General features: G+C 35.4%; 1 pseudogene; it reads right to left on the bottom strand.

Annotated features, from left to right (window-relative positions):
- Window positions 1-2280: 2280 nt before the first annotated feature.
- Window positions 2281-26163, bottom strand: LOC104211848 (protein BONZAI 3-like; annotated as a pseudogene).
- Window positions 26164-27797: the final 1634 nt, after the last annotated feature.

Here is a 27797-nt window from a genome sequence, read left to right as displayed (position 1 = left end):
CCCTCTGCTTGATCTTGAAGATGTCAAACATCCTTGTTGCTACTTTGATGGCACCGGCATGTGCCTTTATGAAAGAATCTGCCAGCATGGCAAATGAGTCTATGGAGTTAGGAGCCAGGTTGTGATACCACATCATGGCCCCTCTCAAAAGTGTTTCCCCGAACTTTTTTAGTAAGACGGACTCGATCTCGTCGTCCTTTAGGTCGTTGCCCTTCGCTGCACAAGTGTAAGCAGTAATGTGCTCGTTGGGGTCTGAGGTTCCATTGTATTTCGGGAGGTCCGACATTCTGAACTTCTTTGGAATGGGTTTTGGAGCCTCTTCTTCTGGGAACGACCTTTGTATGAACTTCTTCGAATCTACACCTTTCAGGATCGAAGGTGCGCCCGTAATTTGGTCAACCCTGGAGTTGTAGGTCTCGACATTTTTGTTGTTGGCTTCTATCTTCTTCTCGCCCGATTCGATCCTCTTTGTGAGATCCTCGAGCATCTTTACGATAGTGGGGTCTGCTGTCGACCCTTTGTTGCTTGATCTCTCTGGTACCTACTCGGCTGGGGGAGCCGTCCCCGATGCTACCGTGCTAGGAGTTTTCTGGTGACTTTGCAGCTGAGCAATTGCTAGCTGTTGTGCCTGCAACATTTCAAAAATAACGTGAATGCTAACCTCCCGTTCTTCCCTAACCGGGATTTCTTGAGCTTCTTGTTAGTCTCCTTGGTGTACGCTCCTGTTAGTGTGGGAGCTTACATCGACGTGTTGAGCATCGCGTGAGACCGCGTCCGCGAAAATCAGTTCTAGTACGTTCTCAGGGTTTCGTGGTGGTACACCAACACCTGGAACATCCACACCATTTTCTCCTTAGTTCTCAAGATTGTTGTTGACTGAGTCAGACATTTTGACCTGCAATCAAAGATCTTCGGCAAGAAAAAGTGTGAAAGATAACTTGCGTTATGTAGTTAAACTAGCAAAAAAATAATCACTATTATTTTTAGCCCCACGGTAGGCGCCAATCTGTTTACCGCGAAAATGGTAATAACAATTAAATTTGATTTAGTGGTCCTAAAATACGTGATCTATTTTTATGCTAGTTGTTAGGCAGTTGATGCTACGTGAAAGACTTAGAAACGAGATAAGAGCTTAAAAACAAGATGTTAACCAAACCGAATCGTTGTCAATCGGGACCTCGAGCTTGCCTATTCGAGGGCCTCGGGGTCGAGTTTGAAGCTCGGCTGGAAGCTATCGAGGTGGTTGATGGAGACTAACAGTTATAAATAGATCAATGAATGCTCCTTATGGCCAATAATAAACAATAAATAATGAACTTTAAGTAGAACACAATAAATATGAGCAATAAATGAAGTAATGAGATCAAGAGAATATGTTAGAGAGTAGAGAGAATGTTCTAGTATATTTAGTATGGAGCAACAAATGTTTACAAAATGACAAGGATTCCTTTATATATAAGGGGGCATCCCAACATAGTACAAAATACATTAATTACAAAGATATGGAGATGAGATAGCTAGTTGACGCCCTGATTCGGGTTTAGACTAGCCTGACAGACTTTGTCGGCTCTAGCTGCACGCCTTGGGAACTCCCCACTTTCCCCCGTAACCGTCGGTCTGTACTGCTCCGAGTTCGAGCGTCGATGGCCCTCGAGGGATGAAACTCGACTGTGGTTTTGAGCCTTCGAGACGTCGTAACAATGGAAAATTGGACCCTCCGATTTTACCGTAGAGGGGGACTAATATCCACAAGTTCATTGCACAAATTTAGCCTTATCGTCTTATATATTTCGCCTGCATATACGAAAGATTTTTGCTTGTGTGAATCTTGTTAACCAGCAATGATAGATTTCTCGTTTAGACTCTTTCCCTAAACTAATTTGTTATACAAAAGTCAAAACATATAGTCCATCCTTTTACCACTGGTCATAATTTATCTAGACCCCAATTTTAACAGTCAAATAGGATTGTCACTCATTGAAATGATTTCGCACTTAAACATTAGAATTTAGCAATAATATATTAGTTATGACTGATTAGGCTTGCTATTAAAAGCTTATAGTCATAGGTCAGGTGAGACATTGATCCCTAACCTTTAATTGGCTGAACCATGTTTGATTGTGCTGAGATTAGTTGTATAAACAAGTAAATCAAATATAAATGTCGCACCTATGAGCTACTTCGCTCTAACCAAAATCTATGTATTTACATATGTGCAAAACTAGTTTTGAAGCATAATACAACTCGTTCTGCAGAAAGAAAAAATTGTCTTCAACCTTCCCAACAGACACTTTCTTCTGGAATCATACATTGATTTTGATGGCCTATGAGAAATCCTTCTTCTTACTCAAGCCGCATAGGATGTCCTGGAGAAGATGTTTAGGCAGCAGCAACGTTATGAGGTCTAATATTCCTACAACGCATGTACGTTAGAAACTGCCCAGGTAGCTCCTCTAGAAGTGCTTGAACAACTGAAATTTGTCCACCTGCAGAATGACAAAGTAGACTCAAGCTTATCGACAAGGGTTAAAAGGATATTGACTGATTATAACATAATAATTATGCAAGGAAACAAAAAGCAAATGAAATATAGAACAATTGAAGATGTACATAAGTTAAATCAAATTAGTGGAGAAGAACCAGCACAAGCACAAAGTATGAGTAAGGATGCAAATGATATTGCAGCAAATAAACTATCAACAAGTCCGCGAAGGAGAATTCTTTGCATGCAATAGTAAGATCATGGAAACACATCCAATCGATGATTTGACAATGTGTAAAACCAAATCAACTAATACGACAAACCTTTGATATTTCTACACATCAGAAGTCAATTCCCAACTACTTGTGTAATGTCATTAGCATACAGACTAACTTTGCCTCAAAAAGCAACATTAAGGACAATGCGACTAACTTTGCCTCAAAAAGTAACATTAAGGACAATGCTGTGTTATGATGGTATTCAACTCACTATGTACTTCTCGCATTGGAACAAATTGAACAATGTCTCGTGTAGCTACCCTTCCAGTGGAACTCTCTAATCGATGTCCATTGTCAGCATCAAGGATCTGAAAGGAAATAATAAACATGATTAGTTAATGATGTCACTACAACTTTTGTGTAGATAAGAGGTAGATATCATGTGCTCCGTTTAGAGGTTCGAGTGCTGTGATGAGAATATACCTCCATCTGTGTAAAATCTGCACTTCCAACTCCTACAATAAGAATTGAAAGTGGCAGGTCAGATGCCCTGACTAGAGCATCTTTTGTTTCTTGCATATCAGTAAGGACACCATCCTGCAAATATTAAAAGATTAAGATCTCCAGATAAATTTACTGATATTACACATCTAAAAATAATCCTGCCTTGATCCATTAATTACCGTTATAATGAGGAGGACAAAGTATTTCCTCTGGTTGTACTTGAGGGACTCAGCAGCAATTTCTGCAGCCTTGTTAACTACATGTCCGAATAATGTGGGTCCAGAAAGAGTAAAATTCTGCATAAGCAGCCATGATACCTCCCACCTGTTAAAAAATATCAAAAGAGAAGGGAAAAAAACAGGAAGAAGGAAATTGTCAAAGGCATTGCACTGCCTTGGAAAACTGAGGTGAGATCTCAAGATATCAGTTGGGAAAGGCCTCAAGAGAACCACATAACTAAATATTATTATAAGAGCCTCATGACAGTTTTATATGTCATCCCCAAAATATCTACAGATCAGTAGAAGTGTTAGTCGTGTTCCTGATATCGTTGCGAACTTCAGCAATGCTAGTCAATCAACAATAGAGCCACAAGGTACTACCTCCAGCCCTTTATCCGTCGTTTAAGGTTTTGACAAAACCATTAAGAAAACTATTTGATAAAATTAATTACAAGGAGTATTTGACTAAGTTACCCTTATCTTTTCCTTAAATGAGTAATTAATGATAATAGGCCCTTATGAGTACTAATGTTGGAATTCATATGATAATAATTCAAATAACAATAACAATAATAATGTCGTTTTGGCTTTCTAAAATGACAAATATTTCCGAAATTTTTTTTGGGATTAAGTGACAGATAAAAAGGAGCAGAGGGATATAATATATAAGATGACTCGCAACTGGACATCTCTAGCAAGCAAAACTAATTAACTCTACCTCAAAGGCACCTGGGCTTCCAGCTAAGTTGAAACAGTGAGATACTGTTCCACTATATGCCCTGCCACCAAAGCCCCAAGCAGGAAAGCGTTTATCAGAATCATAGAATTGTATGACATCTCCAACCTCCATAATAGCCTGTAACAAATACATTGACCAATTATCAACAAAACTTTTCTGGCATGCAGATACTGAGCATGACAATTTAAAACTTCTGTTTGTTTGCATAGCTAGAACCAGAACACTAGGATTTATAATAGAATAGAAAGTTTAAGGTACAATCAAACTTAAATGTGTATACTTTCAGATTATGAGCAAACAAAGCTAAGATAACAATTCTTTTGGGTACAGAAATTGGACAAATTCATTGCTAGAGCCTAAAACTTCACAAAGTGTAATGCAATCAAGCAACCACAGTACATTATAAACTTCATCAGTCACATGATTTTCTTTTTCCTGGCATATAAATAACATTCAGCTGTTCTGTTATGAAGCAATGGAAACATTGGAATTTAAAGAAGATGTAGTCAGTGAAAAAAAGGTGGTCATAACCTCTTACCCTCTGGTAAGCATTCAAACAGCCACAAGGATCAATATAATGCAAGGAACCAGGATCGCGAGGATTTCCATTAGAAGCTGGGCATTGTAAGTTCAGATGCATCAGAAAACTCTTACCTAGACCAATTTAAAAAAACTGTAAAATTGTTATAGTGCTTTCACCAGTAAAATCCACGGCAACCATAAAGCTAAGCTCAAATCCACTAGAAATGTAGTCAAGAAAACTATAGAGTTGCTTCTCAGCATATTCTTCAACAAAAAGTTCACCTTTCAGGACCTGAAAACAGTCAAACGAGTTCAGATATCACAAAGATGTTAAGCCCCCAACCCCTTCAACCAAAAAAATAATAATAATTAAAAAAAAAAACTCAACTACAAAGGAAAGTTTACCTTTTCATTACCCCGAAAACCAGAAGGTGGTGAAATAAACTTTGCACCAACTCCGCTCTTATGCATATTTTCAAGGTCTGCCACTGTCTTTTGTAATTTCCTTAATTAAAAGCGGTGATAATTTATTCAAAAAAGCAAAAAGAATGACAAAAGTTCTCCGACAAGCAAAAAGGAGTTACTTTAACTGAAACCAAAAAACTAAGAAAGTACAGTTCAGTGTTACATACACTTTTTGAGAATAAATCCTTGTTTTCCAGGTTGGTACATCGCAATGTCATCTCCACTGCAGTTCTTGAAGTGACTGTTTCTTCTGCAAGAACAGTAAGTTTCCCTAAGTTTTTCAGGCCATGACCATCCCTGTTGTGCAGATTTAGTGTTATACTTCGGTTGCGCTTGGTCACAATCTGCAGGAAGATAAAAAGGAAACAAACTGTTGTAAATTTCCATTATTATGACACTAACAAATATAGGAAATTGCAGTAGCTAGTGAATCTGAGGTGAAATACTACTAGCAAAGAAATTTTTTCAAAGAAGTTGCTGTAGATAGTTAAATGATAAGCTAGTCTCTTATACAGGAAGCCAGACATGTCTCCCATCAACAAGCACCCAAGCTTGTGGAGGAGTCAGCTTATAAAAACCTATGCTACACAAATACCCCATCCGATAGCCTGTTTGGCCAAGCTTCGCAAATTTGCTTATCAAAAAAAGGATTTTTAGTGAGAAGAAGTTTGTATTTGGCTAATTAATTTGAAAAACACTTTTGAGCAGGAATTAGTATTTAGCCAAGCTTTTAAAAAGTGTTTCTAAGTGTATTTTTCTCAAAAGTGCTTTTCAAAAAGTGTTTTTCGAGAAAAGCTACTTTTTCTGCTTCTCAAAAAATGCTTCTACTTCTATCAAAACATTTTTTTTCCTTCTAAAAGATTGGTCAAACACCTTAATTTCGGCAAAAAAGTACTTTTGACTAAAAAAACCTTTTGGCCAAAATTAGTTTTTTTCTCTCTCTAACATTTTTCTCTCGGCACACGTTAACGTGGCCTAGCTAATGTGTGCTTGGAAGCCATGGGAGGGAGAGGCAGACCTAAGAAAAACCAGACAAAAGTCCCAATCAATGATCAGCGATCAACGGAAATGAGGAATGTTGTATTAGAATTGTTTGTTTCACCAAAAGGGATACGAATTGAAGAACCAACTGAAAATTGCACTCCGAGGAGCATGCAGAGCGAGCTGAGAAGGGATGAAGCAGATCTACCTCTGAATAAAGGTAAATCGAAAGAAGCTGCAGTTACACCTGTAGCTGCGCAAGCTATAGGTAGTGAATCAGGAAATGGTAAAGCTCAAACACAAGTGATGAAGCCTATCAACAATGGAACAGTACCATGCAACTCAGGTACTGTTGAGAACAGTAAAATGGCAGATCTAGGAAAGAGAGCAAGATGCAATCATGGGCAAATGTGGTTGGGGGCAACAAGTTAGCAATGAAAGGTATGAATCTACAATTCATTGCTCCGATAATCCAAAATGGAGAGAAGATTGTGCAATTAGACCCTGAGGATGTAGAACAGGAAAATGAAAAATGGAGATCTGTGATTGTGCTTTATGTGATAAGAGATTCACCTACTATTGGAGCAATGGAAAGATTCTTGAGCTCAGTAGGTAAATTTTCAGTGAAGCCACAGATCTTCTATCATAATGATGATTACTTTGTGATAAGATTTAGTAACTTGGAAGAAAGAGATCAAGTACTATATTCCGGCCCCCATACAGTAAATAATCGTCCAATAATCATGAAATCTTGGTCAACAAATTTCAATTTGCATGATGAAATCCTGAAAATCATTCCCCTGTGGGTTAGATTCCCAAATCTGCCGCTCAATTGCTGGAGTATGAAGGCCCTAAGTAAGCTAGGTAGTGCTTTGGGAAATCCTATTTATGCTTATGAATGCACTATTGGATCAATCAGGATATCTTATGTAAGGATGCTAATTGAAATGGATGTCACTAAACCATTGCCTAGAACTGTGAAGCTGCAAGATCCAAAGGGCAAAATAATACAACAGGAAATTACATATGATTGGGAGCCATCATTTTGTGCTAAATATCTGAAAATAGGACATGACTGTAATGAAGATAAAACCCTACAGCCATAGAAAATGTCGTATCAGAGGAGGGTGAATAGAGTCAAACAAGTTTGGCTTAGAACTGATAGAAATGGATCAAATAAAAATAAACAGGAGGCTGAACAAAGTGATAAGAAGGAAGTAACTCAAACCGCAGAATAAGGGGTAAAGGCAAAGGACAATGAAAAACAAGGAAAGGAAGATGGGTGGATAACAGTACTTGGTAAATCAGCAGCAAGGGCAGCCAAAACTAAACAAAATGAGGAGCAGAGTCTGGTTGGGAACAATGGTTTCCAATCTCTTAGAAATGATCAAGCAAACAATGACCCAGGCACAAGCTGTATGCAGATGAGGAGTGGAGGGGTGTAAGAGTTGTATCAAGGTACTCAGTTCATACCAGTATGAGTGTGATCACATGGAATGTTAGGGGATTGAATAAAACCTATAAGCAAAAAGAGATAAAGGAGTTTATAAAAGAAAATAAAAAAGCAGTCATAGCTCTAATAGAGCACAGAATAAAGGAACAGAAAACTAGTGGGATAATGAAGAAGATTGCACCTGGATGGAAATGGATTACTAACTCTAGTACAATGAACAAAAGTAGAATTTGGGTGATTTGGGACCCTAGAATATATGTATTTGTCCCAATTGAAATTGATGAGCAGCTAATACATGGCCAGCTCAGAGTAGTCTCAAAGTTATTTACAATTGGCTTTACAACAATTTATGGACTACATACCATCAAAGATAGGCAGAGTTTGTGGAACAAATTGAGACTGATTCATAATATACAACAGGGACCTTGGATAGCAATGGAAGATTACAATGTTGTGTTAAATGAACATGATAGATAACATGGCTTAGTGATACAAGATATGGAGATAAAAGACTTCAAAGAATTCATGAAGGATACTAGGATGAATGAGCTGCAAACTGTGGGAAGGGATTATATCTGGACCAATAATCATACTTATAGTAGAATAGACAAGGGACTGGTTAATGCTAGTTGGATGCTGACAATGCCAAGCTTGAGAATACAGGTACTAGAACCATCTATATCTGATCACTCTCCACTTAAGCTAATGATTACATAGATACAGAGGAAGAAGAATAGGTCATTTCGATTCTTTAATTGTATATCGGACCATCCTCAATTTATTCAGCATGTAGAACAGGTATGGAATGTAGATGGAGCACAGGAAAGGATGCAAGAGGTATGGAATAAGCTTAAAAGGGTCAAGGAGAGTATAAAAGGGATAAATACACAACACTATCAAGGAGTGGAGAATAGAATTACAGAAGCAAGGAAGAAGTTGCTAGCTGTCCAAGAGGAGATGAGTGGTAGAGTGCAACAGCCAGACTTAATTGAGAAGGAGAAAACACTAAAATATGAACTAGAAAAATGGTCTCTGATTGAAGAGAGTATCTACAAGCAAAGATCCAGAGTCCAATGGTTGATACTGGGAGATTCCAACTCTGCCTACTTCTTTGCACAAATGAAGAACATAAATAATTTGAATGGCATCCAGGCTCTAACAAATAAAGGTGGGATCCAACTAATGCTAGAAAAAGATATAGAGGCTGAAATAATGGAATATTATAAGAAATTGTTGGGGTCAAGAGCAGAAAGTATACCTGCTATTAATCCAAATGTCATGAAGATGGGAACAACACTAAGTAGGGAGCAGCAGTTGCAACTTATTCAACCAGTGACAAAGGAGGAAATATGGCAACATTGAAGGATATTAGTGACTTAAAAGCACCTGGCTATGATGGGTTTAATGCAGTATTCTTCAAAAAAGCATGGGAAGTAATAGGTGATGATGTGACTAAGGTTGTTCTTGACTTCTTTGTTTCATCACAAATGTACAAACCTATTGACTGCACAGCAATTACTTTGATCCCTAAAATTAGGAATCCTACTAGCATTAAAGAATACAAACCAATCTCTTGCTATACTACTTTGTATAAAGTGATCTCTAAGATTTTAACTAAGAGATTACAAAGGGTGATGGATTTACTAATTGATAAAATACAATATGCCTTTGTTCCTGGAAGAGTGATAACAAATAATATTATCCTTAGCCATGAACTTGTAAAAGGATATGGAAGAAGAGGGGTGTCACCAAGGTGTATGATGAAACTGGATATGCAAAAAGCATATGATTCTATTGAATGGGGGTTCATGGAGCAGGTGCTGAATGCAATGGCTTTTCCAGACCAGTTTGTGAGATGGATCATGAGTTGTGTGCAAAGTGTTACATATACAATATTGGTCAATGGATCATTGACACAACCATTTGAAACTAGGAAGGGGCTGAGGCAAGGGGATCCATTATCTCCATTTCTATTTGTGCAAGCAATGGAATACTTGACATGGAGCCTAAAACATTGAACCAGATCCCTAATTTCAACTATCATCCCAGGTGTGAAAAGCTGCAAATCATGCAGCTTGGTTTTGCAGATGACCTTTTACTTTTTTGCAGGGGTGACATAGGATCAATCATGCTCCTATATAACTGTTTCATGGAGTTTTCAAAAGCTTCAGGTTTGGTGATTAACAAACAGAAGAGTTCAATCTTTTTTGGAGGGGTACCACAAGATGATCAGGAAAATATTCTGGAATTCCTAGGAATCCAAAAGGGTGAACTACCAGTTAAATACCTGGGAGTCCCTTTAAGCTCCAAGAGAATATCAGTAGCTCAATTCCAGCCCTTAATTGACAAAATAGTAGGCAGAATAACCTCATGGACAGCTAAATTCCTATCTTATGCTGGAAGGATTCAATTAATCAAAAGTGTTCTATTCTCTATTCAAACTTACTGGGCACAAATCTTTGTGCTCCCTAAGAAGATTACTAAGCTAATTGAGGCAATATGCAGAAGCTTCTTGTGGACAGGGGAGGGCAACATCTCTAAGAAAGCATTGCTTGCATAGGAAAAAGTATGTATGCCCAAATCAGCAGGGGGATTCAATATCATAAGCATCACACTGTGGAACAAAGCTGCTATATGTAAACAATATTGGAATCTATGTAAAGAGAAGAACAACTCTGGATTCAATGGATGCACAACTACTACATCAGAGGAAGGAACATATGGGAAGTCCCACTGAAGCAAACATCATGGATGATGAGCAAGATTTTGAAAGCAAAGAAGACATTTGAGGAAGCAGGACTTAACCTTGAGGATATCAGGAAGATGAACAACTGTTCAATTAAGCAAATATATCATAAGTTGAGAGGAAGCTTCAACAAAGTGAGCTGGAGAAGAGTTGTATGCAGCAATGCTGGTTGCCCTAGGTGGACAGTTATGTTAACATTGACAGCACATGGCAAGTTGTATACTAAAGATAGACTGAGTAAGTGGGGAATGCAAATTGATTAGGAGTGTGTACTGTGCAGAAAAGAAAATGAAACTATTCAGCATCTGTTCTTTGAGTGCTCATATGCAGCTGAATTGTGGGGTAATTTGCTAAATTGGCAAGGGATAAGAAGACCGATATATGGATGGCTTGAGGAACTAGCTTGGGCTGAAAAATGGCTGAAGAGGCAAAATGCAAGAACTGAATTATATAAGATGACATTGGCAGCATGCGTATATTATCTGTGGCAAGAAAGGAATACCAGAATTTTCCAAGATAAAGTGAGACGATGGGAGGTACTTGGCAAGATGATCATACAGGAACTACACTGTCGAAGCAATAAGCATGTGGAGAAAGCTTTAAGTAGATTGGATTGGTACTCTATGTAATAGTCAAAACAATATAGCAATAACAAGGTGGTTAAAGGGAGGTGAGAAGTACAGATAGATCAAGATATATGTAAGGGTTTTCTTGATTTACTTGTAAATATTTTCCCTGGTAAATGAAAGTTTAATGAAAGTTTAATTACCAAAAAAAAAAAAAAAAACTTTTGGCCAAAAAGGAGCTTGACCAAACAGGCTATGAGGCTTCTAGGGTTGGCAAGGGTAAAGAAAAACTCTTAAATAAGGATCAAGGTTATTTAGTTACACTTAGTTTTCCTCTTGTGATGATGCTTTTCAAAGTGTGCCAATTAGTGAAATTGATACTGAAGCTTCCTCAGGTGTGAGTAGGCCATTTAACTGTGTGGATATTAATCATGATAATTGTGGTGTTGATTCCTCGGGAGTACTTACATGTTATTCCACTTGTGAAGTTGTGTATTTACTTGAGGATGAGGCGGACTTGTGTTGGTGCAACTTCTTTTTAAAAAGATGATTCTTGTGTTGATGAGCTAATTGAGGAGTCAAGAGTATTATCAAGATGATGCTGATGTCGAACATGGTTCGTTAGTTCATAAAGAAGACGGCTATGGACTTTTATGAGGGATATGATTACGTGAGCCTTATCTGTTCCTTAGGATGAAGAAGCAGAATCAGTACAAAGATATAATATTTTATACAAGAAGTATGTGATTGAGAATAGAATGTGCAGTTTAGTAGTTGATGGAGCTAGTTGTGACGATTTGGTAACTGCTACCTCGCTGAAGGAGATAAATTTAGGAACATTTTAGCATCCTAGAACTTATAAGTCAAAATTGTTAAATGGTTACGGAGATCTTAAAGTGAACAAGATGGTGAAGATTCCTTTTATTATTGGGAAGTACAAGGATGAAGCGAAATGCGGCGTAGTGCAATTGCATGCTTGTCGTCTCATTCTTAGGAAATCAAGGTTATGAGATAGATATATAACACATGATGTAAGGAAAAATCACTACACATTTAAGCAAGGAGGAAAATTGATCAATCTTTCACTATTGCAAGGAAGCTAAAAAGTCATCCTTGAAGGCTACTATAAAAGATATGTGCAAAAAAGAAAGGATGAGAGAGAGAAGTAAAGGTGTGCTTGTTGACATCCCAAGAGAGGCAAAATGAGAGGTTAAGAGTGGTGAAGAGCGTGCGAAATCAAGAGAACAAAAGAGAGCGAGCAAGAATAAAAGAGAGTTGATTGGCAAGAAAAAGGTGAAACAAAAGAGAGTTTGAGTGATTAGGTTCCTTGTTTATCTACTAGCATATTAACTTATTCTCTTTCTAGTGTCTTTGTTTCTAATGTGAAAGTTCTTGAAGATGATACCACTTGAATGGTGGAGCAACCAACACAAGAAGCCACCGATTGAATTGGTCAAGAGGAGCTGGAAGTTTTGTTGAATATTTGATTAGGTTACTTATATGTATCTTATTTTATTTGATTGTAAATAGCATTGAGTGTCTTTCCTAAATTAGAGATAGGATTTATTGTATAAATATTAGCTCATGTATTGTATAGATATATTGAAATACAAAGAAGCCTTTTCTTCTTCATTAATTTCAACATGGTATTAGAGCCATTGTTGTCCTTTTGATGCGAGTTTTATCTCTCTACATCACTAGGGTTCCAAGAGGTTGAGTTTTCTTCTCGCTTTTTATTGTTTCGAGGTAGTTCCGGAGGTTGTAAGTGTCGAAATTAATTTCTGACAATGGTGTGCAAAAACAAATACCACCACAGGGAGCTCCGAGAAAGAATGTCGCACGCGCCGTAATGCGCCCCCGGCAGTCCAGATTCCGGTGATGCATAAATTTCACACGCCAGTGTGTGGACCATTTTCCGACGACCTTTTCAGAGAGTTTTTAACTAAGTTGGGTCCCAGGTTCAACAATTTTTGAGCATTAAAGCTAGGGTTCCGATGTGTCATAAATATATTTTTTTCCGTCGATAGAGTTACTATTTTCTGTCTCTTTTCTAAATTTTCGGCTGAATTCTGTACTTCTCCACCCTGAATTTCAGTTTGGTAAGTGCTTTTTCATATTCAAATTCTTTTAGGATTTGCTACGGGGGGACACAAAGACAGTAGATAACATTTTTCCTGCACCAGGGTCGGGGGAAGGGCCGGACCCAAGGGATATGATGTAGGCAGCCTACCCTAATGCAAACATTAATGAATGTTTCTCATATACTAATTAGTGCGGTAAAATTAGATAGGGTGATACATAACTTGCTTGGTCAAGATCTTGTTTGCTATTTATTAAGTCTAGGAAGTTACTTTGTTATATTACTGGAGAAAAGAAAGAACCTATTGTGACTGATGCTCACTATATCAGATTCTGATAATTCCCTTGTTTAGGGGTGTTCATGGTTCGGTTTGGATCGGTTTTTCCCTAAAAAGAAACCAAACCAAGTAAGTCGGTTTTTCAAATATTAGAACCAAACCAAACCAATTAAGTCGATTTTTTCTCGATTCGGTTTATGTCGGTTTTTCGGGTTTTTCGGTTATTTGTCGGTTTTTTCTTAAATATAAGACATACACTACCAAACATACATTTCGGCGGCCACATTTTCAACGTAACACTATCAAATCAATTGCTCTTTGAGAAATCTATTATTTACCAAGATATATTGATGATAATTGAATCAAATAATGATGAACAATTTAAGAAGTCAATTAAAAATATATTATTTTTAACATGAAATAAATTCTTACACTAAACAAAAGAAAACTACCAATTAAACTAGAATGTAAAGGTAAGGAACTATACGAAAAATGCAAACGATTAATATTTACTATAAAAATTTTAAAACTATGTATAAAAGTAAACATATGTATAGGTGTAATAATAAATTTAAAATAGCTACTCATATATTCGGTTTGGTTCAGTTTTTTTTTAATTAAAACCAAAACCAAACCAAATTTGATCGGTTTTTAAATTTCAAAACCAAAACCAAACCAAACTAAAAAGTATCGGTTTTTTTGGTCGATTTGATTTGGTTTTCGGTTTGGTTCGGATTTTCGGATTTTTATGAACACCCCTACCCTTGTTATGCCATCAATGAGTCAATATCACCAAGAAGCAGCTGAATAAGTATAAGAATGACTAGGGATACTATGGAATTTGTGTCAGCCCGAGCGAATGCAATTATCTTACCTCTGAGAGAACACAACTGCCTTCACCAAGGAAATCTTGGTCCTTTAATTTCAGGTCCTGCAGTGCCAAAAATATTTCAATTTAGCCATAATGCTTGGCAAATACGTCACTGAAAAACTGCAAATTATTTGTTGATCAATAAAGTAGATAACGCATAAATATGCAAATATGGTCAAGGGAAAGAAACTAATATTAAACATTAGCAGTTCCATGAATTATTCGAATTGAACATTCCAAGCTTGATTGTTACAACAAACTTTCGACGTAGATTACTTTCATTTATAGATTATTTAAAGTCCAGAATAGACTTTTTGAGTTTAGATGCAAAGAGATAAAAGTGAACATTTGCAGAAAAAAAGATTATTAAGAAGTTTGCTTCCCTTCTTCTATTTAGTTTACATGTTTTCTTTCTAGTAGTAAGGAAAATTTTAAATCTCAAGTGCTAAAGAATGGAAAACAAAAATATTAGAAATCGGCAAAATTGTTCGGGACTATCCTAAACTTGGCAACTTTTATTTAGTTACACCTTAAATATTACGTGGTCTTTAATACCCCTCTGAACTTGGCATTTTAATAGGCTCAACCCCCTGGGTGCTGACAATCCATGAGAGTATGACACACGCGTTGCCACATGGATTGTTTTGTCCATGTGGATTTTTTTACAATAAAACATATATTTTAACCTTTTTAAGTCCACCAATTATTTAAATTATTTTTTGTGCCAATCTGTTACAAAAACTTGGAACACCATTATTTTGACTATAATTTTTTATTTGGATACTGTAATTTTTACATATTTGGTCAGGAAAAGAAGGAATACACAGTTAAAACATATACTCATGGCATCTAAAGAAAAATACGTTATTGGAACTCCATATTTTGGCTAAAAATAATAATATTCCAGCCATATATTTTACGAATTTGACCGGAAGAAAATAAATAATGCATAGCTTAAATAAATAGTCATCTCATGAAAAGAAAAAAACACATTTCTTTTCTCTTTGTAGAAAAAATACCATTTGTACTTCATTAATTTGGCTAAACCTTCTTTTTATTTGGCTAAAAGAAATAAAGTTTCAACTAACTTTTGTATATTTGGACCTGAAATAAAAATACATAGTTGAAACAAATATTCAGTTTATCTAAAAAATACAATTCAGATAAATTATGCAACGTATATTAAGAAGAAACATCGACAAATACAATTGGAACAAATAAATCATTATATTTGATTATGTAGCAATTAATATTTCAAAAGTACCCCACTTAGAAGCTGATTTTTTCTCTCCTACACGCCTAAAAGAGAATGTATTCACGCTCTTTGCCACATCAGTGTCTAGGGGGTTGAGGCTATCAAATTTTCAAGTTCAGGCACGTAAAGTTTAAGGAGGAACTAAACCAAAGTTGATAAGTTTAGGGGGACCCGAATATTTGTGACCCAGAAAATCTCATGTCAAGCTAAAGAATCATATATGTGACTCAAACTCAAATGCCAACTTCAAACGGATGGCACAAAAATTGTTTAAATCAGATGATGCACAAGAACATTTCTCATAGTTACTTTTGTCAAAGTATCATTTCCTACTTGTGTCAAGCACTTGCAGTGTCCACAAGTGAAAACGATATATATTGGAGTTTCTCCAACCGTCAATCAAGTAAAGGCAAAATAAAAATTAATTTAAGTTAAGAAAAAAAGGTCCAGACCAACTACATATGTATCATCTTGCTCAAAAAGTTGACACATACAATTAACTGTGGTGAGTAAAGGCGTTAGCATATTCATTAAGGAAGGACTCATGTTATGGGGATTAAGGGCTTAATTATTCAACCATTCCGAATCCCTGCTCTTCTTTCCCATCCCCTCACAAAGAAAGAGGGGAAGGGGAAAAGTGATAACCAAATAAAAGCTAAAGTTGAAGTATATTTCTCAGTATCCTTCAGCTGGACTGTACTAAAGATACTGGAAACTGCTAACAATTGTACCTTAACTGGTAAATTATGATATTTTGTGTCTATATCATAGACATGGAAACTGAAAATCAAAAGATATGGAAAAGTGCGTCAGGGGCTAATTGAACATAATAGAGATCCATAAATTCAGAGATCAAATAAGCATGAAGAGCAAAAACCTACATCAGTGTCTGCACAGTCTCAAAGTGGTACATGATATGAATTTTCTGTATCCATTATAACTTCTGTTCGACCAAGCTCTTCCAGTGTCCCATCTCTTTTTCTAAAGTGTACTACTGCCATTGGATCACTCTGAATTGAAGTAGAACACTAAAATCATTGATAAGGCAACGCAAAAGAAGAATTTGAACATTGGGAAGGAAGGCATAAAAATGACGGAACCCCAGCTATGAGGCTGGGTTTTGAAATTTCAAACTAGAACTGTTATTGGGATAATACAAGAAAAAGAGAAATTGACCATAAGAAAGATATAAAGTTTTAGGCTTGATGAAAGCTTTTTGGTTTACAATTCAGACAACACAAGAAGTATGAAGTGAAGAGTACAGTTAAACATACGTGAAGCAATCAGAACACCACTACACATGAATATATGTTCAGACATGTTACTGATGTTACCACTCATCCCAAGTTACATATTTGTAATATGGTGACAATACTTTAAATCAGAAAAGTAAAATTTCTTTTGAGTGTTAGTTCTTTTCGGAATAGATATTTCTATAAATTTAATGGAATTACTAATGGAGTAGATTCATTCATATTTAAATTTCAATCAATTTATACCAACGCATCAATTCAACCAAATGTAGTAACTCTGCAGTATTATGCATTTTATTTGGCATTACATCATAAATCCTTGCAGATGTTCAATATAAGACAAAAATTAGACAGTTAGCTCCTTGTAAATACAGGCAATTCATTCTCGAAATGGAGAGAGTATTATACAATCTTGTTTAACAGAATTTACAGCAGGTATATCAGCTCCACATAGTTTCAACTTTCAAATAAGATCTCTGCTACCTTAGAACTCATAGCAAGGGATTGACATCACATAAATAGTCAATATGACAGTAAGACTTTAATACAAAAATGGCAAAACAAAGATTAATAATCACTGGATTATTGTATTTGTTACCTGATCTTTTATTTTCCTTATATATGTTAAAGCATGTGTTTGGTATTAAATTGAATATCCAGTAATACCATTATAATGCTGTATTTTGTCCCGGGCCCGGGCCTTAGTGGGCCTAACGGGCCGGGCCTCGCGGTCCCGGGCTTCGTGGTCCCGGGCTCTGGCGGTCCCGGTCTTCGTGGGCCTAATGGGTGGAACCGGCCCGACTTTTTTTTTTAAAGACAATTTCTTGTAGTATCATGGCTATATTAAAAATATATATGTAGTATATATGTATATCTAATTATTAAAGTGCTTGACGAAAAAGAAAATAACAAAACAATAGTAAAACACTAAATTGTCATGCATAAATATCACTTCTTGAAGTATATTATATTGTATCTTATGTATATATATTCTCTTATATATTTTCTTTTAGTATATGTATTGTATCTTATGTATATATATTCGCATAATAATATATTTTCTTGTAGTATATATATTGTATCTTATGTATATATGTTCGCATAATATATTTTCTTGTAGTATATATATTGTATATTATGTATATATTGTAGCATAATATATTTTCTTTTAGTATATTATATTGTATCTTATGTATATATATTCTCTTATATATTTTCTTATAGTATATATATTGTATCTTATGTATATATATTCGCATAATATATTTTCTTGTAGTATATATATTGTATATTATGTATATATTGTAGCATAATATATTTTCTTGTAGTATATTATATTGTATCTTATGTATATATATTCTCTTATATATTTTCTTGTAGTATATATATTGTATCTTATGTATATATATTCGCATAATATATTTTCTTGTAGTATATATATTGTATCTTATGTATATATATTCGCATAATATATTTTCTTTTAGTATATATATTGTATATTATGTATATATATTCGCATAATATATTGTCTTGTAGTATATATATTGTATATTATGTATATATTTTCGCATAATATATTTTCTTGTAGTATATTATATTGTATCTTATGTATATATATTCTCTTATATATTTTCTTGTAGTATATATATTGTATATTATGTATATATTGTAGCTTATAAATAATTCTAAGTATAGACAAAGAAATATTGCGAAAAGAAGCTCATGGGTAGAAGCAATAAATTTTATTACCAAAAAATGACATATCTTTCTTAGTCATCCTTCCCCCAATGGAATGAGCACAACAAGGTACTAATACCACCATTAGAAGGAAAAAAAACTAAGGAAGATGTGCCAAAATACAAGTTACATATTATTCTATGTATTATCTCTAACAAATCTCATAAATCCTTCAAGGTTCGGAGGAGGTTGCGTTGGTGGTGGTGGAAAAGAAGCTTGTTCATCACCACTTCCGGGCGAAGCCGAATCCTCCGCAAGTTCCGCTATCATTTCTTCATAAGCTTCATCTATCGCCGGTTGTGCTTCTGCAATTCCAAAGTTTCTTCTTTCCGAGCGGATCCAATCTCTAAACAATACTGATTTTTCCAAGCTATCCCTCATAGACGCTCTATGATCACCTATTTGCAGTCTTGCTTGACTGAAAGCGCTCTCTGATGCAACAGTTGAAGCTTGAATTGATAAAATATCCCGAGCCATCCTTGCAAGAACAGGAAAATGTTTTTCCCTTGCCTTCCACCATTCCAAAAGATCAAAAGAGCCGTCTGGATTCTCCTTTTCAAGTCCCTGAGACAAATAAACTTGAAGCTCATTTAGATGTGAAGTTTCATCATAATTTTCACCTTGAGACCCCCTGAACTCCGTCCAAGAATAGTTGGCCTAGCATGCTCTAAGGCAAGTTGATAAGCATTATAAACTGTTTGAGCATTAATCTTAATTGAAGCTTTTGCATCTGCAAGTGTCGCAATTTCCTCATTTGAAAGATCTAAAGCCTTATAAATATTTGAATACCAAAAATGAGGACCTCCCAATTTCATTGTAGGATTTAGCATTGCAGCAAGACCATAAATAGGAGGGATAGGAAAAAAATATTTTTTAAACTTTTGTTTCATTTCATTTATAGCAAGTTCATAAATATCCCCACCCTCACTAAATTCAACAAACAAATCAGATAGTGCTGCAATATAAACTAAACAGTTTGAAATAGTAGGATAATATTGCCCAGAAAATGCATTTGTTGCAATTTGAAAATGTTCTAAAAAATCTAAAAGAATTTTAACATTAGTCCAATCTTGAGTGGTAAGCATTTCATCATCATCTTCACCACCTACCCGAGAATTAAACGTTGCATTAATTGGGTTTCTATATTCATATGCTACTACTAAACTTTCGTACATACAATTCCATCTAGTCGGGCAAGGTTTAGGAACCTTTCTTTCTCTAAGGCCATATTCATCACATTTTTTAAAATACTCTCTAAGTCTACTTCTACGGTTTGAATAAAAAAGCCAATTAAGAGCCATTCTAACCTTTTCAATTTCTATGTTTAATATTCGCATACCATCACCGACAATTAAATGATAAATATGACAAATACATCTAACATGGAAAATATTAGTAAATGCAGGATTTAGTGTTGTTGTAAGCATGCCTATAGCACTGGTGTTACTAGAAGCATTATCCATTGAAATTGCCATTATTTTATCGCTAAAGCAAAAATATCTACAAATATCTGCAACAGTGTTAGCTATAAACTTACCTGTGTGACGCGAATTAATTATTCTATATGCAATTATGCGTTTTTGCATTATCCATTCCTCATCTATCCAATGACTTGTAACAGTTAGGTAATCACAATCATTACCACTTCTACCAATATCAGTAGTAATAGAAATCCGATTAGGTATATGAGTAAATAAATACCGCAAATATTGTTCATATTCATGTTTGAATTTATAAATATCACTCTTAACTGTTGCGCGAGGCCAACCTTTATAAGTAGGATTAAACACTCTTCTAATATAATGAACCCAATTAGGATTAGAAGCAAAAGTATAAGGTAAGCACATAACAGTAATCATCTTTGCTAATTCTTCACGATCTCTATTTGGATCGTAATATAAAATACCTCCAGTGACAGTGTTAATTCCTGGTTGAACTAGATTTGAACCTGTACTAGGGTTAACCGCAGAATCTACACTTGTCCCCTCTAGCTGCGCTTTCATTTGAAAAAATCTAGCCTTATCTCTAGGGTGTGTTTTTATGTGCCTAGTCAAACTACCTGTGCCGCTACGGTCTCCTACATATTTATGCGACATTAATTTCCCACAAGTTTTACACTTAGCCTTATTTTTTTCTCTTACTTGAGTAAAAAAATTCCAAACTAATGATGTTTCTAGGCGTTTAGCAGGTTCTCTATTAAAAGTAGGAGTTTCTACAGGTGGGTCGACCGGTGCATCACTTGGGTTATTAAGAGGACTAGTAGGTGTATCATCTAAATCCGGTGCTTGAGTTTCATCATCATCCTCATTTTCCTCATTATTTTCTAAGATGGTTTCATTAGGATAAAGAGCATTCATAATTTCATCATCTAATCTATCACCTGGTGCAACATTATGATAAAATTCACTATCGGTAAATTGAAAACAAGGGTGATCACTATCAAGAATTACGGAAGGAGGAGGACGTCTAGGTTGGCGACTACTTTCAACTTGCTTATCTTTTCTAGGTCGGGGAGCCGGGGGAAGGGTAGTTGGTTGGCCACTACTTTCACCGGTTTTATCTTTTCCTTTACCAAATATTTTTTTCAAAGTAAATGCCATATTAATTATAATTATGCAAACTAAACCACACAAAAATATATTCTAAAAACGTAAGAGTTGAAACGAGTTTACCGGATTGCCGAACAACTTCTTGAAAATTGAAAATCGTTGAACACTTGAAAACTTCAATTCAACAACTTCACAATTTTTCACGAAATTTCAACAATAAATTAAGTAATTGTAGTAGAGAGATTGAGAGAGATTGAGAGATATTGAGAGATATTGATGAATTGGTGAATAAAAATGAAAGAATGAGGGGGTATTTATAGTTGAGAAATGGGAAAAGTGTAATTATATAAAGTTTGGGGTTAAAATAAAGTTTGGGGGCCAAATGACCATTTTTTTAACTTAAAAAACGGTCATATTTTCAGCCCAAACGGCTAGATTTTAAATATGGCCGTTGGAGATTTTTTTTTTTTTTTTTTTTTTTAAAAATAGCCGTTGGGCCCGCTAGGCCCGCCTGCCGGTCCCGGGCTAAACGGTCCCGGGCTCGTGGGCTCAACCATGAAGACCAGCCCGTGACGGGCTCAGGAGGCCCACCAAGACCGGCCCACCCAGGACCGGCCCACCAGGCCCACCAGGCCCGTTAGGACCGCGGGCCCGGTCCGGTCCGGTTCAGGCCCGGCCCACCGAGCAGCCCTAAATACCAATGACCTAAGGTTCAAACAATCCAATATCAGTTTTATTATATGTAACTAAAATAATTAGCTTGAAACAATTGAATATTCAATAAAATCTATCACTACCAATTTTTTTATTTTCTCATATGAAAAGATAATTTTACATGGAAAGTTAAAAATGGCGTATACTAAAATATGAAATAGAAAACTAAGCAAATCCTAGAATTCCTCCTTCAAGGATAAAAGTTTTATTCTAAACACTTTCTTATAATTTTACGGTCAATACTACCAACCTTATTAGAAACTGTGAGAAATAGTAATAAGAAACATTATAACTAAACAAATAATAGTTTAATGGACAATTCAGTTGTGGGATTAAATACATTGTTGCTAATACGTGTATTGTTATTCAATATTGAATCGGGTATAAAATAATTAAGAACTGTTGCAAAAGTTATGCAGGTATCTGTATAGGAAACAAAATGGGTAATCAAAATGCTGATTAATAATACGAAGTTCCATATAGACATTGTTTTTTCTTATACCTCATAACAAATGAGCCCTAAATTTTCACACCAAAAAGTATTCAGTAATTGGTAACGGAAAGGAACATATTACACCTTTGACTCTACTTATTCATGAGCCGCACTGACATGACTATTTGCATGTTTAAAACTGACATGATCCTATAATCATTTTAGCTTAATCCAGATAGAAGAATTTAAAACAAACAAATCATTGTCCATGATGACAGAAGGAAGTTTTGAGCAACAACTAGCAAGTATGCGTAATATTCTCAAAAGTTAGAATAATAATGACCAGGATACACAGACAGATATCACCAATAAACCAGAAGTTTAACATTCAAAAGAGAAGGTACCTTAGAAACAATATCAAGATCACGTAGCTTTGAAGCCGAGAATGATAACTGCAGTTGATAATTCAAAGCACATATGTTCAGAGAAACATAATATTCTCATAATCACAGCAATAAAGAAACTAATGCCATGGGAAACTCCTTAAATGGAAACTTCTAGGAAAGCCACAATTGAGGCCGAGTTCATTGTATATCGGTAAAAAAATGTAGAGAGCACAATATTGTTGAGCATTGGCATAAAACGGGTCCAAATGGAGCGAAATGATTATTGAATATTCATATAATCAACTCAACTAACATGGTAATGAGGCATAGTTGTTGTAGGAATTGGTAATAAAGCTTTATTTCATTTTGGTGGAGCTGATGACTCTTAAGAAGTTTTAGCTTTCTGTTATTCTATTACTTCGCCATTGTCATTTGTAGTATTCAACATGTAGGCCAATTTGGATACTGTATATATTTGCTTCTAAGATTAATTTTGGATCCTCTTGGAGGAGTTGACTCTAATGCAAAAAAGTGTGCATCTAGACTTATTAATTTTGGATCCTCTTGGAGGAGTTGACTCTAATGCATAAAAGTGTGCATCTAGACTTACGTACAACTTCGGCAGTAATGAATGTATTCTTGTTTATTATTCAAACTATTAGGGTGTGTTTGGTACGAAGGAAAATATTTTTCAATTTTCTCATGTTTGGGAAAATATTTTTCAAAACTCTTTTTCAATCTTTCCTACTCTATTCTCCATCCCCATCAACCCCTCCCCCACACCCCCATCCACACCACCCCACCCTACACCCTCCCACCCCACCCACCCCTGCCCTTACCTCGGACCCCCGCCCTAAATAGAAATATTGTTAAGAGTACTTTCTTTATATGTTGTAGAAAAAGAGTACTTTATTTTTTATTTCAACAAAATGAGTATTTTATTTTCATGATGTAAAAAAAAAATCATTCATTTCAACAAAACAAGTACTTTCCTTTCATGATGTAGAATTTTTTTTTTTCATTTCAACAAAATGCTGTAGTAAAAATATTTTCTTTCATTTCAATAAAATTAATATTTTGTTTTTACAGCGTAGAAAAAATATTTTCTTTGATTTCAATGAAATGAGTATTTTCTTTTCATGATGCAGAAAAATTATTTTCTTTCATTTCAGCAAAATGAAGTACTTTCTTATCATGTTATAGAAATAATACTTTATTTTTCAACCAAAAATAGAGTCTTTTCCTGGTAGTTATGGAACATAAATTTCAACGTTATTTTTACGAAAAAAAGTAAAGTAGCACATTAGTACCTTTGGGTTTGTGTGAATTTTTTAAAAAATAATTAAATTCTAGAAGAAAATAAAGTCCTAAAAAAGTTGGATTTTTTTTGTGGGAGGGGGAGGGGGAGGGGGAGGGGGAGGGGGGACTCCGAAAAGAATGGGGATTTCGGAGAAGAGGCTGAGGAGAGTAGTATAAAAAAACTATTTTTTGAAAAAATATTTTTTTACTCTCTAATCAAATAGTAAAAAATATTTGTCTGAAAATTTTTTTCACTCACCCAAACAAGGAATAAGTGATAAAATCGCTCATTTTCCAAGGAAAACATTTTCGATTGAAAACACTTTCCTTCGTACCATACACATCCTTATTGAACAAAATAAAGGAAGATGTATTTCCTCTCCCTTAGAACAATATCTACCTAAATCAAATGAAAGATAAGAGAAATTTCGTTTGTTGCTTAAACTACATTGTCAGATACTTCAAGTATTGGGGAGAGGCTAGTCTGTTAGAGTTTTATCTTAGACTGCTAGTGGTTCATGTTGTCTTCACATTATTCTCTAATTTTTTTTGTACTAGGCCTTATTTACTAGTTATTGTTAGTGTTTTCCATCTATTCTCTGGTTCTTATGTTATTGTCATTATTTCTATTGTTTTTTTGTTGATATTGCTGATATATTATCTCTCTTTTTGTCTTCTTGAGACGAGGGTCTACCGAAAATAGCCTCTTTACTTCCCGATGTAGGGATAAGGTCTGTGTACACTCTATCCTTCCCAAACCACACTTGTGAGATTTTATTGGGTTGTTATTGTTGTTATTGTTGTTGCCAGATACTTCAAGTCAGACCTTCAGCTAATCAGGTGTGTAACAGAAAGAGTGGCGGCATCTTATGCCGAAATGCAGATCCTGAAATTCCTTCAGATAAGTTAAAAGAGTTTTGTCAGGCTAAATCTTTTGTTAAAGTTTTTTTTTTCCCGTATAATACTACTACCTCGAACAAGGATTCTAAGGTGACATCATTATCCTAAGCCTAATTACCTATGGAACTCCAGTTGATAGTTTAAAAGTGAATACTTAACGCGGCTCTCCTTCTCAATATCCCAGTCACTTTTCCTGGAGTGTTTATAACTCATTATCTAGATGGACTAATATAGAGATTTCACGTCTGGAACTAAGAAAAACTTTTGACGCGTAATTGTTCCCAAATATATATATATATATATATATATATATATATATATATATATATATATATATATATATATATATATATATATATATATATATATGGCAACAAAGTTAACTAATCATACTTGGTAATGCAAAGGAACCCATGGAGAAGCTACTGAACATTGTTAAATACCTCTATGATGAGTTTGTAAACAGTGTCTATTCAATAAATTAATGAAACGTCACGATTTATAACCCCAACAACAACTATTGGTACACCTATTTCAAACAAGTTGGGGTCGGCTCTTAAACTATGAAATAAACTAAGGTTCATAAACCCCAAAAAGGAAAAAGATACTCATCTTAAGCCCAAATCAGAATGTTAAACTTTTAACTAAAGAAAAAAAAATAGGGTATCCCGACACCACGAGTACACAATGGAAATAATATTAAAACTGTGGGGTCCATCCCCAACTAGTCCAAAGTCGCCGGGATGGACTTAGACTTGGATTTGGCTGCCAAATTGTTTGGCAGAAAAGGAAAATTTTTGCAATTCAACTAATCCTCCGTTTTGGTTGGTTGAAGAGGTAAGCCGTTTCTCCGAGAGCTTTAGTTTCTTCATTCTATACACCACACAGAAAGAGAAGCAACACAATAGTTGCAGAGAGTATTTCTCAGGCATTGTGAGAAATAGACTGTGTAGAAGAAAATAGAGAGTGAACAATATTGTAGAGAGGTGGGAATATCAAAAGAGGGTTATTTCTTTTGAGTGTTGTAGTGGTCTTTGGAGTATTTTACTCGGACCTACATTTTCTTACTATAGTGATATCAATTGCTCCTCTCGGGGCCATGGTTTTTTTTACCTAATTCAGAAAGGTTTCCACATAAAATCTTGGTGTCATTATTGCTGCATTTTTACTCTTGCTGATTTAATCATAACTTAATGTTTCGCGTTTATCACTAGTACCATGAATATTACTTTTGTGGGGTTTATTCTAACAAAAACAACAGCGGAATTTGTTTTATTCCAAAGACAACCTTAAAACTAGTCAAGGCAGTTAAATTGCAATTTTAAGATGAAAAAGACATATAACCTCAATTGGCGTGTAAAGGGCGTGAAGGCCATTTGTCTTATAGAACAAGTCAACAGCATCATTGGGCCCTCCACCACCACCAACAGCGGCGGCGGCTGGGTCCATATGGTGCCCCACTCCTCCTATAGCCTGCTTCCCTCCTTTCACATCCGACATACAGTTCCCCATCTCTCTTTCTCCTTTCGCTCTCTCTAAAATCTGATATGCGTTTTTCAGTTTTTCCGGAGCTCTTTTTTTTTCTCTTTTTGGTAGTAAAGAATAAAAGAATTTTCGTTCTAAATAAATCCCAAAAATTTACCCCAAATTTTACGCCTGATATTCAGACAAATTGGATGAGTGGAGTGGAGAAGGAAATCCCGTTAGAATTATTCCATATAGCCTCTCCTTCATGCTATATATAGGCATGCATAGTTGTGAGCAACTTATTTTTGACCATGTTTGAATTTATTCCTATTTTTCTCTACTTACTACCCACTTTCTTCATTCACTACTCACTTTCCTCATTTTCTCCACTCATGTTCTCCACTTTCCCCATTTTCTCCACTCACTACCCACTTTCCTCATTTTCCCCACTCATGTTCCCCACTCTCTCCACTTTCCCCACTCATCTTCCCCACTCTCCCCAAAAAATATATTTCCTCCACCCACTCTTCATCATTCTCTCTACCTATAACATACACATCAAGACCTCACCTTAAAAATAATTATATATAGAAAATGACGTATTTTACAAGGGGACTCTCTTCTTCTTCTTGGATTTTTTCTCCAAGCAACAGACAAATACAACAGATCTCACCCTTTCTTCCCAAGAAAAATGGCCGCACACACTCATTTTACCACGGAAGCTTCTCTGAAAATGCACACCTGAATTCACACCCAACATTTGAGAGACTCACTTTGAAAGTTCTTCACACTCAAAAGAGCTGAAAGCAAAGGCTTCAAAATTCAAAATTTTCAGCTGGATTCGGGTAAAAGTTTGCTGCTCTGTTGCTACTGTTGAAATTACTTCTTGAGCTCCTCATGTGATTTGGATTCTACTTTTCTTTGGCTTATCTCTTGGTGTCCGCTTAACTCTGTCAGGTCAGTCCTAAATCCTTTGTATTATGTTTTGTTGAATGGCTATATAAAGTTATTGAATTCCTTTTAGATTTTTGGATTTGCTCAAAAATACGATTTCTGCTATTCTAGTGTGTCATGGATGAATGTTTGGTTTCCATTTGAATAAAGTAGTGTAATGAATCGAAAATGTTAAACTTTAGATTAAATGTTGACGAAGTAAATGCTGCAAAGATTTTGGAATCTGTTATTTGCTTTGGGAGTCTTTACTCATTTTCTTTAATTTTCACTTCTTGTCATCGAGGAAGAGAGTAAAATTCAAGCAAATTTGCTCTTAAATCGAGGATCTGATGGCCAGCAATGGTTATCTTTTAATAGCAAACAAGCCGTAAATTATATTCTATACTCCACTTTCAGAAATAAGATAAGCGGCATCATGAGGTATATAGTTTTTTTTAGTAGCAAAAATATAAAGATATATAGTATCACATGTTTCAACTCGTAGGCATAATGATTCCTCAATAGTTTGTTAATGAGTTGTTTGTGCACTCCAGCTTTTACAACCACAATCTACTTTATTTATTTGATTAGTTTAACATCAAATTTGCCCCCCTATCCTCTCTGCCTCACATTTTCTTGTTCTTGGACTTTTTGCCTCCTGATTTATCCAATCCTTTTTTTACTAGTCTATGTATTTTCATGACTTGTACATTAAGTTACATAAGTCGAGCAAATTTAAATATATA

Source organism: Nicotiana sylvestris, chromosome 10, assembly GCF_000393655.2.
Source record: "Nicotiana sylvestris chromosome 10, ASM39365v2, whole genome shotgun sequence".
NCBI lineage: Eukaryota > Viridiplantae > Streptophyta > Magnoliopsida > Solanales > Solanaceae > Nicotiana > Nicotiana sylvestris.
This window is presented reverse-complemented; position numbering and strand designations above follow the sequence as displayed.